General features: G+C 43.8%; 1 protein-coding gene across 2 annotated transcripts in view; it reads left to right on the top strand.

Annotated features, from left to right (window-relative positions):
* Positions 1–13096, top strand: part of BACH1 (BTB domain and CNC homolog 1) — a 44633-nt gene that overhangs the window by 2483 nt on the left and 29054 nt on the right. The gene's annotated exons all lie outside the window — the stretch shown is intronic.

Genomic DNA, 13096 nt, shown 5'->3' with positions numbered 1-13096 from the left:
TCTCAAACCTGCATTTCCTGAGGGTCCTACTAAGTGGAGGGTGTATTTTATGTGGTGGAATTGATGATTTATGAAATTATTTTGATTAAAAACATATGCCACATAAGGTAATCTACTGGGGCCCAAGATACGATAATTTGAGCACTATTTGCCAAATCCACGACCTTTGGAGAGTAAATATTTCAGGACTGCAGATAAAATATAGACTTTCACCCGCATGAAACCGGGGCTTGGGGCCTCCTCAGTGCTTAGCATGAACAGAACTGGTCGGGCTTGCCTGAACCCTGGGCAGAAATGCAGGAAGCACAGGGGCTAAGAGTGGGTCTGGAGCCAGCCTGCCAGAGGGCGGTTACTGGCTTTGGAGCCTTGGGAAGTTACTGCATTTAGTTGTGCCTCCATTTCCCATCTGTCAAATGGGGATGATGGTAATACAACCTATAGCACAGATATTTGCAAATTAAATGCATTAATATGTGTTAAGTGGTTGAATATCCATACATGTTAGGTGTTGTTATCTGTCTTCAAAATCAGGGAAGTGCTTGGTTGCACAGCCAGGCTTGGCAGCCTCCTCGTGCTGAGTTACAGCCACAGATTAGGAGGGAGGTGGAGGCGAGCACGTGGGTGAGCCCCAGTCTCTGCTGCTGGAGCACCAGCTCCTGGGAACGTGCTGATAGGTCAGACCCCCACTGCCCAGGGCCAGGAGTCCAGCAGCCGCCGGAGGTACTCCAGGCAGCCCGGCCAGCGACTTGGAGTTGGCTGTTGAGGAAATAGAGGCACTTTGATCTGCATCTGGTCTCTTCTCCACGTTGAGGTTAAGGACATTGTGGTTGGCAGGTTCAGTAGCCTGTCCACTCCCTCCTGCTCAGTCGCATAGGACAGAACTCATTTCTTGCTTCTCTTTCCTGGGCAGTTTGCTGGGAACATTTGGAATGTAAATTTACCTGCCAGTTACTTCTGAGTATTCTGTTTTCTTTCAATGACATGCCTATGCTAATAGAGAAAAGTTATCCATGACACACAGTGGTCGTTTAGCTATGGCTTCTTGCACCTGTTAGTCACTGAGAAAGGTTGGGGAGACGTGTTCTGGTTGATCTCCTGTGGAGCGTTGGGGTGCCTTGGCTGGGTTTGTTCAGAAAACTGTTGGTTGCTGTGCTGGTTGTACAATATAGATTCATTTTAGTTCTGTGGTTTTGAAACTTGGGCATTTTTAAAAGTGAGACACATTATGTGCTGTATCTATTAAGCTGTGTTAAATGGTTACCAAGTTGAAACTATTAATCATTTAGAATTCTGCTTTCTGTTTTCATTGTTGGTGTAAATATTGAGGAAGCAGCTGGACTTAAATCATTCTTTTGGTTCATCTCCTGAGATAGAAAGAAAATTTGCCTTGTGGCTTTTTTTTTTCTTTACCTATAATTGATCTGGAATTGAATTGAACTGAATATCATTTGGATTGTCTAGGTGTTAAACCTCTGATGCATGTAATAGTTTTCCTTTACTATTATCATTCCTCTAGAACTGGCCCTTGTTTTGTACAAAATCAGGGATAGTTTAGAGAACATGAATCCTATATAATAAAAGGGTAATATGCAAATTGACCGAACAGTGGAATGATCGGTCACTATGAGGTGCACTGACCCCCAGGGGGCAGGCGCTCAATGCAGGAGCTGCCCCCTGGTGGTCGGTGTGCTCCCACAGGGGGAGTGCCACTCAGCCAGAAGCTGGGCTGATGGCTGGTGAGCACAGTGGTGGTGGCGGGAGCCTCTCCTGCCTCCGAAGTAGCACTGAGGATGTCCTACTGCCGGCTTAGGCAGGGAGGGGCCGAAGCTGTCATCGGACATTTCCCAAGGGCTTCCGAACTGCTTCGAGAGGGCACAGGCTGGGCTGAGGTACCCCCTTCCCCCAGTGCACGAATGTTGTGCACCGGGCTTCTAGTAGGATAATAAAAGTTGCCCCTAAACAAACAAAAGGAGCAAAGACCTCGTGTTGCCAGTACCTTGTTACTGACTGGATAGGATGGCAGTGGGCGTGCGGCAGACTTGGTGGGCTGCTGGCTCCTCTCTCAGGCCTGGCCAGTTTACAAAGTGTTACCTGACTACAGCGAAAGCTGTGCAAATCATGTTCCCTTAAAGCATAACTTTACATCATTTTCTTAATTTCCTTGAAAACTCATTATTCAAAAGAATATTTTTGTAATAAAATTAGTCCCAGCTTCTATTTGGTAAAGTTATTTTCACTTTTTGTTTGTCATTTCTTAGATTGGATCAGTTATAGTGGACAGTTTTACTTCCCTATCCCCCATTACAGTGGAATTACACTAAAAAGTGTTTCACATAGGGCTAATTTATTCAATATCCACCTGCAAGGTCATAGACCGACTAGTTGAGTAAGGGAAATGCCTTGCTCCCCTCTCCTTTTTCTCATGGATTCTTCTTTTTACTGACTTGTCTTCATCCTCTCGGATCCCAGCGTAGATGTTGTGGCTTAAGGAGGTGAACTTAGGAAGTGGGGAGACCCCTGGTATCCTCATATCCTTGTGCCGCGTTCCTCCTCGGAAGTGTGCCACCTGCTTTGAGAGCCAGGAAAAGTAGCGAAGGAATTCTCCGAAACATCCATCTCCATGGAGAATTTGTTAGAAAGTGTAGCTTTAAACGATCTATTACTCTTTTAATACATTTATATGATTGTAACTTTTGGTTGTCATTCTGTAGTAAGTCTTTTTTTGGTAAGATCGTAATTTCATTAGTGTGTATTTTGCACTTAAGTATTATTTTAAAAATGTCAAGTGCCTATCAAATCTTGGCCTAGCACACTTCTCATTCTCAAGATACCTAAGGTCTCCTTATTTACTCTGTGTTTCTGAGAAGTATTCCAAGAATGGCTCAGGGCTCTCCTCAAGACAGAATTTTTCAGTTAAATTAGAAAGAGAAGTAAGGGAAAAAAAGCCATTGGCCCTTTTAATCACCTTTTCCCCAATTAGTAAAGACTTGAAGTAGAAAAGCATTTTTCCCGGATGACGAGGGTTGCAAGCCTCCATTCCCGTCTGTCACCCGGAGAACCCAAAGTAAACGCCAGTTAGGGATGAGCTGTAGTTACTGTCGTTTTGCCTACTCAGTGGGCTCTTGGAGGTAAAGGACTGTCACAGACACTGTTAAAACTCCAGATATAGTTCTTTTTGTTTTGAAAAGGTGTTTTGTCTCTGAGGGCATGCCTGTTGCCATTGGCCTAGCTGCTTGTTTCTGACCTCAGGAGCCTGGACCACCTCCTCTGTGGGGCAGGCCGGACACCAGCCCCTCCCTGCCGTTGCCCCACAGACCTCAGTGTGGGAGGCCCTCCCCCCTGCTGACGGGGCTTGGAGCAGCTCCCTAATCCGGGAAAGTAAAGAAGAATGGTCTTTAAGGTGAAGGCACTTCAGTCTCCTCTTTGTGCCACTGCCCTCCTCAGCCTCGCACACAAGCACGTCCAGCTCTGGTGTGTGCGGGTGGTGGGGTTGCTGACTTTCTTTCGACGTTGGTGATGTGCTTACATGCTTGCTATCCGGTTTACATTTGCTATATGGATTGCCAGTATCTGCTTTAGGAAGCAAATGTGCCAGGAACTTTGGCAGATACTGGCAATCCTGGACTTTCGGGAGGCCTCGTCCAGTAGACAAGCAAGCCGACACGGTTGCCTGTTACTTGTGCAAGGGCAGCCTGTGAAGTGAGCCTTGGAACCTCAGGAGGTGGGAAGCCTAGGTTTGGGAAACCAGGAAAGCAGTAGGAATGTCAGTGATGAATGAATAGGTTAGTGAGGAAACAGCTTGTTTTGACAACTCTTTTGAGAAGCTTAGCAATGAAGAAGAATAGAGGGATGGATGTTAGTAGGGGGAGGTTGGGTCAGAACGGTTGTGTGTCGGTGTATGTATTTAAAAATAAGGTCAGTGGGAAGAGGTTGAAGATGTAGATTTGTCTTTCTTTGTCTTGTGATTGCAAGATGTTGGCCACACGTTCAGGTGTCGGCAGTAACTATGACTAAGTTTCTTGGAAGAAGACTTTTTCCTGGGCTGTCCTGTCTTTATCCGTGCGAAACCTATCCCAGAAGCTGCGTAGTAGATGCACCCTGGCCCCTCCTTGGAGGTTCCTGGGCCAACACTGCACATCAGCCAGGAGCAGAGTCCCAGGGGCCAGGCACCACTGGGATTCCCTGGAATGGATCACGATTCATTTGAGCTGGGACAGGAGTCTTCCCCAGAAACACATGCCTCAGGTAGAGAGTGGGTTTGTGAGCACAGTCAGGGTGGGGCTAGGATGAGGGTGAGCAGTGCTGGGCCAGTGGGTCTTCCCTGCCTGCTGCTGGCCCACCACTGCCCACACACACACTGCCCAGTGCAGAATATGCTGCCTACCTGATCACACTTTCTACAATGACCAAGTAATACTTTTACAATCACATCAATCAAATGTTTTATTTAAAAACTAGAGGCCTGGTGCACAAAATTCATGCATGTGTGTGTGTGTGTGTGTGTATGTGTGTCCCTCAGCCCAGCCTGCACCCTCTCCAATCTGGGACCCCTTGAGGGATGTCCCACTGCCCGTTTAGGCCTGATCCCACCGGGGGCAGTCAGACATCCCTCTCACAATCCCGGACTGCTGGCTCCAACCACTCGCCTGCCTGATTGCCCTTAACCGCTTCTGCCTGCCAGCCTGATCACCCCCTAACTGCTCCCCTGCCAGCCTGATTGCCCCTAACTGCCCTCCCTTGGAGGCCTGGTCCCTCCCAACTGTCCTCCCCTGCTGGCCACCTTGTGTCCACATGGGGGCCGCTATCGTGTGTGTTGGAGTGACGATCAATTTGCATATTACCTCTTTATTATATAGGACTAGTGGCCTGGTGCATGAAATTTGTGCATGGGAAGGGTATCCCTCAGCCCAGCCTGCACCCTCTCCAATCTGGGACATTCCTCTCACAATCTGGGACTGCTGGCTCCTAACCACTTGCCTGCCTGCCTGCCTGCCTGATCGCTGCCTAACTGCTTCCCTGCTGGCCTGATCGCCCCCAACTGCCCTCCCCTGTCGGCCTGATTGCGCCCCTAACTGCTTGCGCCCCTGTGCCAGCCTGATCACCCCTAACCGCCTCTGCCTCGGCCCCCGCCACCATGGCTTTGTCCTGAAGGAAGTTGGACATCTTCCAGATTGACCTGGTCTAATTAGCATATTATCCTTTTATTAGTATAGATTGTTTAAAAATTAAAAATCCTCTTTCTGTCCAAGCAATTACATATGGAAAGAATATAATTCTTTCAGTACTCTAAGCCGTCCTAAAGTTCTTTGCCTTCTCTGAATGCTTTCAGGGTAAGGAGAATAGATGCTGTCTTGCCACCTCTCATTGTGTATATACCAGGTGACCTGCGCGCTCTTAACCTGCAGGCATGCCCACCTGTGATGGCTGTGGCTCTCACCTGAATAGAGTGCTGGGTTCATTGACTGGATGGGGAGGATTCTGTGGGACCCAAGTCTTAGAAAAGACTTGTAATATGGCCAAAATATTTTTTGTCTCAAATAAAGACAGTATTTACCTATTCAGTTCCTCAAATAATGTCTGAACCAAGGAGTATTTCACCTTTTACTTTTAACAGACCTTGCATTATTATTTGACTAAATCTTGGGATGATTATATTTTGGAAAGTAGCCATTGAGAGCTTAGCTGGAAAGTCTACGTTTTGGAGATGGCAGTTTGACTCCCAAGTTACCATAAATAGAGAAACTGGACTTTAGCATTTTAGGTTTAGCTGTGGATGTTGGGATACTGTAGCTCTGTGGTACTGTCATGGACTCCTGGGCTAGGTTTTTTAAAACAATACTTCTACCTAAATAAAAACGTTTCAATTCTGTGATTCATGCAGTCTTTTAATTGCTTACTGTAACTGCTACCTTATTTAATTAAAATGTTACTTAATTTTTTTTTTGAGTGGCTGAAACAGTAAGAATTTATTGTCTGTATAAACTCTGGAGGTCAGAGGTACCAAATCAAGGTCTCAGTAGGATTTGTTCCTTTGGAGGGCTGTGTGGGTGACTCTGTTCCACACCTCTTCCCTAGCTTTATGTGAACTTTTTTTACTCTTCATCCTTGTTTTATGACCCAAATTTATTATGAGTTGGAGCGAGGTGGTGTGTAAGGAATGGTTGGGCATTTGAAGGGTGTTTTTCAGTTACTTTGCATATGTGTCAGCTCTTAGGGCTGACTCCATTCTGTTCTAGGGCTTCCACTTTCTCTGGGCAATCAGAAATAAATAATTTGGATTATGGTTATAATTTTTACAGTTTGAAAACAAAAGGATATATGAAGAATCTTTAATATTTTAATTTAAATGTAGGGCATGGACACTAATGCTCTGGATTGAAAGTAACTTTTAGTGAAATATCGAGCATACTTTCCTCGAATTTTCCCTATGTAGTTGGGTATAACTATAGAATTGGATATAAGTTCAGCATAGTACAGTGTCAGGTTCCTCTTGGCACTTTGTGAGATTGTTTATGTAACCCAAGAAGTGTTAATAACAAATTAGTTAACCAGATATTGAGTAATAAGGGGAAATTTGGTATTTCTTAAATGCCATTTTAATCTGCCTAACACAAAGGGGGATACTTGAGGCATTTCCATCTTATTCCTTGTTCTTCCACCTCTCTTTACTTTTTTTAAAAAATATTTTATTAATTTTTTGCAGAGAGGAAGGGAGAGAGATAGAGAGTCAGAAACATTGATGAGAGAGAAACATCGATCAGCTGCCTCCTGCACATCTCCCACCGGGGATGTGCCCGCAACCCAGGTACATGCCCCTGACCGGAACCGAACCTAGGACCCCTCAGTCCGCAGGCTGATGCTCTATCCACTGAGCCAAACCGGTTTCAGCAACCTCTCTTTACTTTTATCTCCGCCCCCCCCCCCCCCCCCCCGCCCCCACAACAACACACACAACACAGAGATTATGGAACATACTTGAAATGGAATATGTGGACCGGGGGCAGAAAACCGTTTCAACCTTGAAGTTACTGACCCTTCAAGGCTTTAGTTTCTTCATCTGTGACAAGTGGGGAAGTGGGTCAGACTGGTTGAATGTGCTCTTTTAACTAGAAAATCTTTAGCCTTGTGAAATTAGCATTTATCTTGAGCAGAATTGTGGAGTCTTAAAGTTTTCTTTTTATCTTATTGAGATCTTTAAATTTTTATTTTAAAACTAGAGGCCCGGTGCACGAAATTTGTGCACTGGGTGGGGGGGTCCCCTCAGCCTGGCCTGCACCCTCTCGCAGTCCGGGAGCCCTTGGGGGGTGTCTGACTGACAGTCGGACATCCTTCGTGCTTCCATGGAGGAGGGCGTGGCTCCCACCACCACTGTGCTCGCCAGCTGGAAGCCCAGCTTCTGGCTGAGTGGTGCTCCCCCTGTGGGAGTGCACTGACCACCAGAGTGCAGCTCCTGCATTGAGTGTCTTCCCCCTGGTGGTCTGTGCACCTCATAGCGACCGGTCGTTTGGCCATTTGGTCGATTTGCATATTAGCCTTTTATAATATAGGAAGTTTAGGAAGCTCTGCATTTTGTAACTTAATTCTTGGGTTTGTAGAGCCTTTTAAAATGCAATTTTCTTCTTTTTAAAAAATAAAGTTTTTATTAATTTTAGAGACAGGAAGGGAGAGGGGAAGAGGGGGGGAGAGAAACATTGATGTGAGAGAGGAACATCAACGATTGCCTCTTTCACATGCACCCTGATCAGGGATCAAACCTGCCACCTTTCGGTGCATGGGACGACACTCAACCAACTGAGTCACACCAGCCAGGGCATAAAATGAAGTTTTATTTTGGTCACTTGCTTAATAATGGCAGTAGTAGTGATAAAACGTTGATCTTGTGCCAAGCTTGGTGCTATGAAATGTGCCAAACCATCCCATCCTCAGAGTAAGTGGTGGTGCTTTTCTTAGGGGTGTGGAGTCAGTGTTTTACGGAAGGTCGCAGTTGGAAATACTGGCAAAGCCTTAGTTGTATCCATGTACTCCTGCTCGTGCCCACGCTGTCCTGTTGATAGTGCTAACACGACCTAAACTTGGTTTTCTCTTGCATTTCATAATTCTGTGTATTTGTCTAGCACTTTACTGTCTTCAAAGGGCTTTGTGAGATGAGGGTGGGCGCCACCTACTTATTCAGGTGCTCACTTGCCCTTGTTTCTAGGGCTGCATCTGACTCGATGGCCTGTCTCCTTCTTTTCCTTGAACAGGTTCTCTTTTTCCAAGTCAGATCACCGTCCTATTTTAGCTTGATGTACAATTTAATTTTCTTTTGTGATTACTGTGAAGGTGTCAGTGGAGGCTGCTGTATTTTAGAGGCACCCATGATGTTTCTACCTAGTGACAAGCCAATATCTACTGATAATGGGAGGAAATAGTAATTAACTTGAGAGTATTCAGGACAATAAAAATAAATGTGAACTGCATTTTTAATGAAGGCACCTTTTTTGTTTATAGTTACTGCTTATTTTTAACATTTTTCTGGTTACAAAGTAATGGGTGTTTATGGTTAAGCATTTAAATGCAGAAATAAACAAAAATTGCCTAGGTGTAACCATTGTTACTATTTTGATATGTATCCTGACTAAAGGTGGGGGAACCAAGGTTTTTGGATATGTTAGCTCTGAGGTGACTTTGAGATACACAAGTAGTAATGTGAGTGCAATTGGTTACGTGAAGTCCTGGTTGGACCAAATGTAGATGAGAAGGTACTGCAGCCCAGGAGTGAGCATGTTCCTGTGGGCCGGGGTGAGTTCACCCAGGGAGTGTGTGCAAAGGGGAGGAGAGCCCTGGCAGATGGCTTGCTTGGTTGGAGCGTGGTCCTGTGTACCGAGAGGTGGCGGGTTCGATTCCCTGTCATGGCACATGCCTAGGTTGCAGGTTTAATTCCGGTCAGGGTGTGTACCGAAGGCAACCAATCGATGTTTCTCTTTCACATGATGTTTCTCTGTCTCTCTTTCTTAAATCAATAAACATACCCTTCAGGTAAGGATTAAAAAAAAAAAGAGAGGAGAAATTTGAGGATTAAGCCCTGGGCTCTCCAGCATTTAGAGGTTTGGAGGAGGAGGAGGATTCACCCAAGAAAGTTGGTAGGTGGTGCCAGTACGATGGCATGTTGGGACTGTGGTACCCTGGAAGCGAAGTGAAGGAAGGATGCAGGGAGGGGATGACTCATCTGGACTCCTGCTGGATGCTGTGAGAGAAACTGGTGGTTTGCCATTGGCGGAGGGGAGGCCATCGAGCCTCAGAGTGGTTTTCCTGGCGTGGAGGGAGAAGCCTGATGTTGTGGGCTCATGATGTCAGGAAGACAGCAGTGGGCATGCTGTGAATATGAACGGCTCTTTTTGGGAGTTCACCAAAGGGAGCAGAGATTTATTGTAGGTAGCAGGGTCTCAAAAAGGTCAAGACATTTTATTCTAAGAGAAGAGTCATTGCAGTACATTTTGTATGATAAATGGGAATGCTGTTTATTCGTTTTCTTCTCGTCTTGTCTTGGTGAGACTGCTGAAGTTTGTTCATTTTATTGGTCTTCTCAGAGAATTAGCTCGTGGTGTAATGAACAGTTCCACCAAGAGCAGACACACAGTTGCACTGTGTGAGGGGCTCTGTTGGTGAGAGCAGAGGATCCCTCAGGTTCGGGGAGGTGGGCCCCGGGCATCACAGCTCCTAAATATTAAACCGTGTGTGTGACACTGTCCCAGACAAGAGCTCTACCTCCTCCATCGCTTAGTTTCTATGTCAGATCTAAGATTTTAGTTAAAGGTTGACTTTTTTTTCACTTATCAAATTCCTTTTCAGTTTGTAGAATCTTTAAAAAGTTGCATTAAGACTCGAACCAAGTTATCAACAATTTAGATTTAACTCAGTTTTACTTTTTTGGGTTTGCTATCTAGTTAAACATCTTTTTTAGTTTGGGTTTTTAGTCAAAGTAATACATGTTGTTTTTTAAAAAATACAGAGATTTATCCTAAAGCAGCCTCATCTGTTGCACCCATCCCACCTCTAATTCTGCTTCATGGTTAATATTCATGTTTGTTTATTTTTGCTATTTAATTCTTTTGGTGCTTACTTACCTCTGTGTCTCTAAGATGTTTATACTTCATTTATTTATGAACTTAAGACATTATCTGTTGGTTTCCTGTTATCCTGAATGTTGATTTTGTTTGCTCCTACCATCCCTCCCACCTGTATTTATAATTATTTTATTCCTGTTCTTGGTCACCTCTATAAATCAAAATTAATATGTATCTCTTTTACTTTGGTCTCATTAATCTAAGGAAGTACCTTCTTGACTTTGGATATTATAAGTCGTTACACATACCTTCTTTCCTTTCAGTTCTTTCTTGATTCCATCTCCCTACCTGTCAGTGTTACTTTATGTTGTCAGGGTTAATAGTACTTACTTTCTGTTCGATAGCTGTCATTCAGGCCTATGTTACTGTCTGTTCTGAAAACCAGTTTGTGTTCATGTTTTGTCTGTGGTGCTGGGCAGGGAAGCTGAGCAGCATGTGTTCCCTTTCCCCACAGCCTTGCTGTCTCCTGTGCCACTCAAAACCAGGTTAATATTTAAAAAGTCAACTTTATGTTTACAGAGTAGAAAACCAGAAAGTGACATTAAATCCGCTCATAGTAACTACACAAAAATATAAAGTACTTGGGAGTAAATGTAGCACAAGCTATTCTTTACTAGAGACATTGGAATAATGCTGAGGGAAATAAAGAAGACCTAAGTAAACGGGGAGATAAGCATGTTTGTGCATCAGAAAACTCCATTGGTTAGGTGTTGGTTTTCCCTAAATGGGTATATGGATTCATTGCAATCCTAATAAAATTCTGACTCTTACACCTCAGTAGAAAGGAGAAAACAGCCCAGTTAAAAATAGACAGGAAACTTGAACAGACATTTCACAAAAGATACACAACTGGCCAATAAACACACATAAAGATATGATGTTCAGCATCATTAGCCATCAGGACCTGCAAACTGAAACCACAGGAGAGAGTGCTGTGCGCTTATTAGGGCAGCTAAGGTGAAAAAGACTGGCAATACCAGGGTTGGTGAAAGCGAGGAGCAGCTGGAACCTTCAGACATTGCTGGCAGCAATGTCAAATGACACCATTGCTTTCGAAAGACGGTTTAGCCATTTCTAAGAAGTTAAACACAGATCTGCTCTAGCACTCAGCTCTCCACTTCTAGATATTTATTTGCCCAAGAGAATGAAGTGTCTGTCCATTCAGATGTTCGCTGAAGCTTTATCACAAAAATCCCAAATTGGAAACAGTGCAATTGTCCATCTATAGTGAATGGGTAAACAAATGGTGGAATATCCATGTAATGGAATATTATTTAGCAATAAAAACAAATAAACCACTGATGTACACAGTATGATTGTCACAAGCTGAGTGAAAGAAACCTGAAACCAGAGAACACAGTGTGTGATTTCATTTATATCAAGATCAGAGAAAATGCATAAAGAAATTGTTGGTACCCAGAGCCAGGGAAACAGGAAGGAGAGATCTCAAGGGGTCTGTGGCATTTTGAGGAGTGATGGGCGTTTCTAGTCTTTTTTTTTTTTAACTTTTAATTAATTATTTATTTATTTTTTAAAATATATTTTATTGATTCTTCACTGAGAGGAAGGGAGAGAGATAGAGTTAGAAACATTGATGAGAGAGAAACATCGACCAGCTGCCTCCTGCACATCCCCCACCAGGGATGTGCCCGCAACCCAGGTACATGCCCTTGACCAGAATCGAACCCGGGACCTCTCAGTCCGCAGGCTGACACTCTATCCACTGAGCCAAACCAGTTTCGGCAGCGTTTCTAGTCTTGATCGTGGTGGTAGTTTTCTGCACATACACCAGTGTCAAAACTCACTGAACTGTACACTTTGAATAGTGCAGTTTGTTCTACATAATCATAACTCAAAGTTGAGAAATAAAACAGTGACCCTGAAACATCAATCAGAAAGAATATATGTACCCCTATGTTCATAGCAGCGTTATTTACAAGATCTGGGAAACAGCCCAAGTGCCCATCAGTAGATGAGTGAATAAAAAAACCTGGTGCATTTACACTATGGAATACTATGCAGCTGTAAAAAAGGATCTCTGACCCTTTGAGACAGCGTGGAGGGACCTAGAGAGTATTATGCTGAGTGGAAGAAGTCAGTCAGAGAAAGACAAGTATCACATGATCTCACTTATATGTGGAATCTAATGAACAAAATGAACTGATGAGCAAAATAGATCCAGAGACACTGAAGCATAGAACAGACTGAAGATTCTCAGAGGGAAGGGGTGTGTGTGTGTGTGTGTGTGTGTGTGTGTGTGTGTTGGGCGGGGGAGGGGGGAGATTGACCAAAGACCTTGTATGCAGATATGCTGAACCCATGGATACAGATAATAGTGGGGTGAAGGCCTGAGAGGGGATGAGAGTGGGGAGGATGGGGGCCAATGGGGAAAAAAGGAGACATCTGTGATACTTTCAACAATAAAGATAAATTTAAAAAATAAAAATAGTGACCATTAAAAATATATATTCAGTAAGTTGGCTTTATTGGTATGGGCCAAGTGTACTTGCTACGTCACATTTTCTTACCATAGTCATATTCCTTTGAGGTTTAATAATCTCTTTAGGATCAAGTACCTGCTAACTATGTTCACTAATAAAAGACCTCATTATTTATGTTCTCTGTAGTAAGAAAGTATAACAGTGGAATCAGTTATTCTTGTTTTGGTTCTGGAACTTGGCTTTCCTGTGTTCCTTCTCTTCTTTCCTCCCTTCCAAGCTGTTTTAAACTTACTACCCAGAATCCTCAAAGTGGGTTTGTTGACTTGGGAAGTAAAAAACCTACTTTTTGTTTCATGAGCCTGTAAACAGCTCCCTCAGACTCTAACCAGTCAGACTGCTCCCGTCTAAGTGTAACTGTTGCTTTACAGTTTAGATACAGAATTATTCCAAATAAATATAGCAAAAGGTCCATGATTACATAATTTCTAATATTAGGAAGAGTAAATGGAAAAAAAAAAATCTAACTTTCCCTGTATGGAACCTCTCATA

This window comes from Myotis yumanensis, unplaced genomic scaffold, assembly GCF_028538775.1.
Source record: "Myotis yumanensis isolate MYYU_CA2020_CCGP unplaced genomic scaffold, mMyoYum1.0.hap1 SCAF_2, whole genome shotgun sequence".
Taxonomy (NCBI): Eukaryota; Metazoa; Chordata; class Mammalia; order Chiroptera; family Vespertilionidae; genus Myotis; species Myotis yumanensis.
This window is presented reverse-complemented; position numbering and strand designations above follow the sequence as displayed.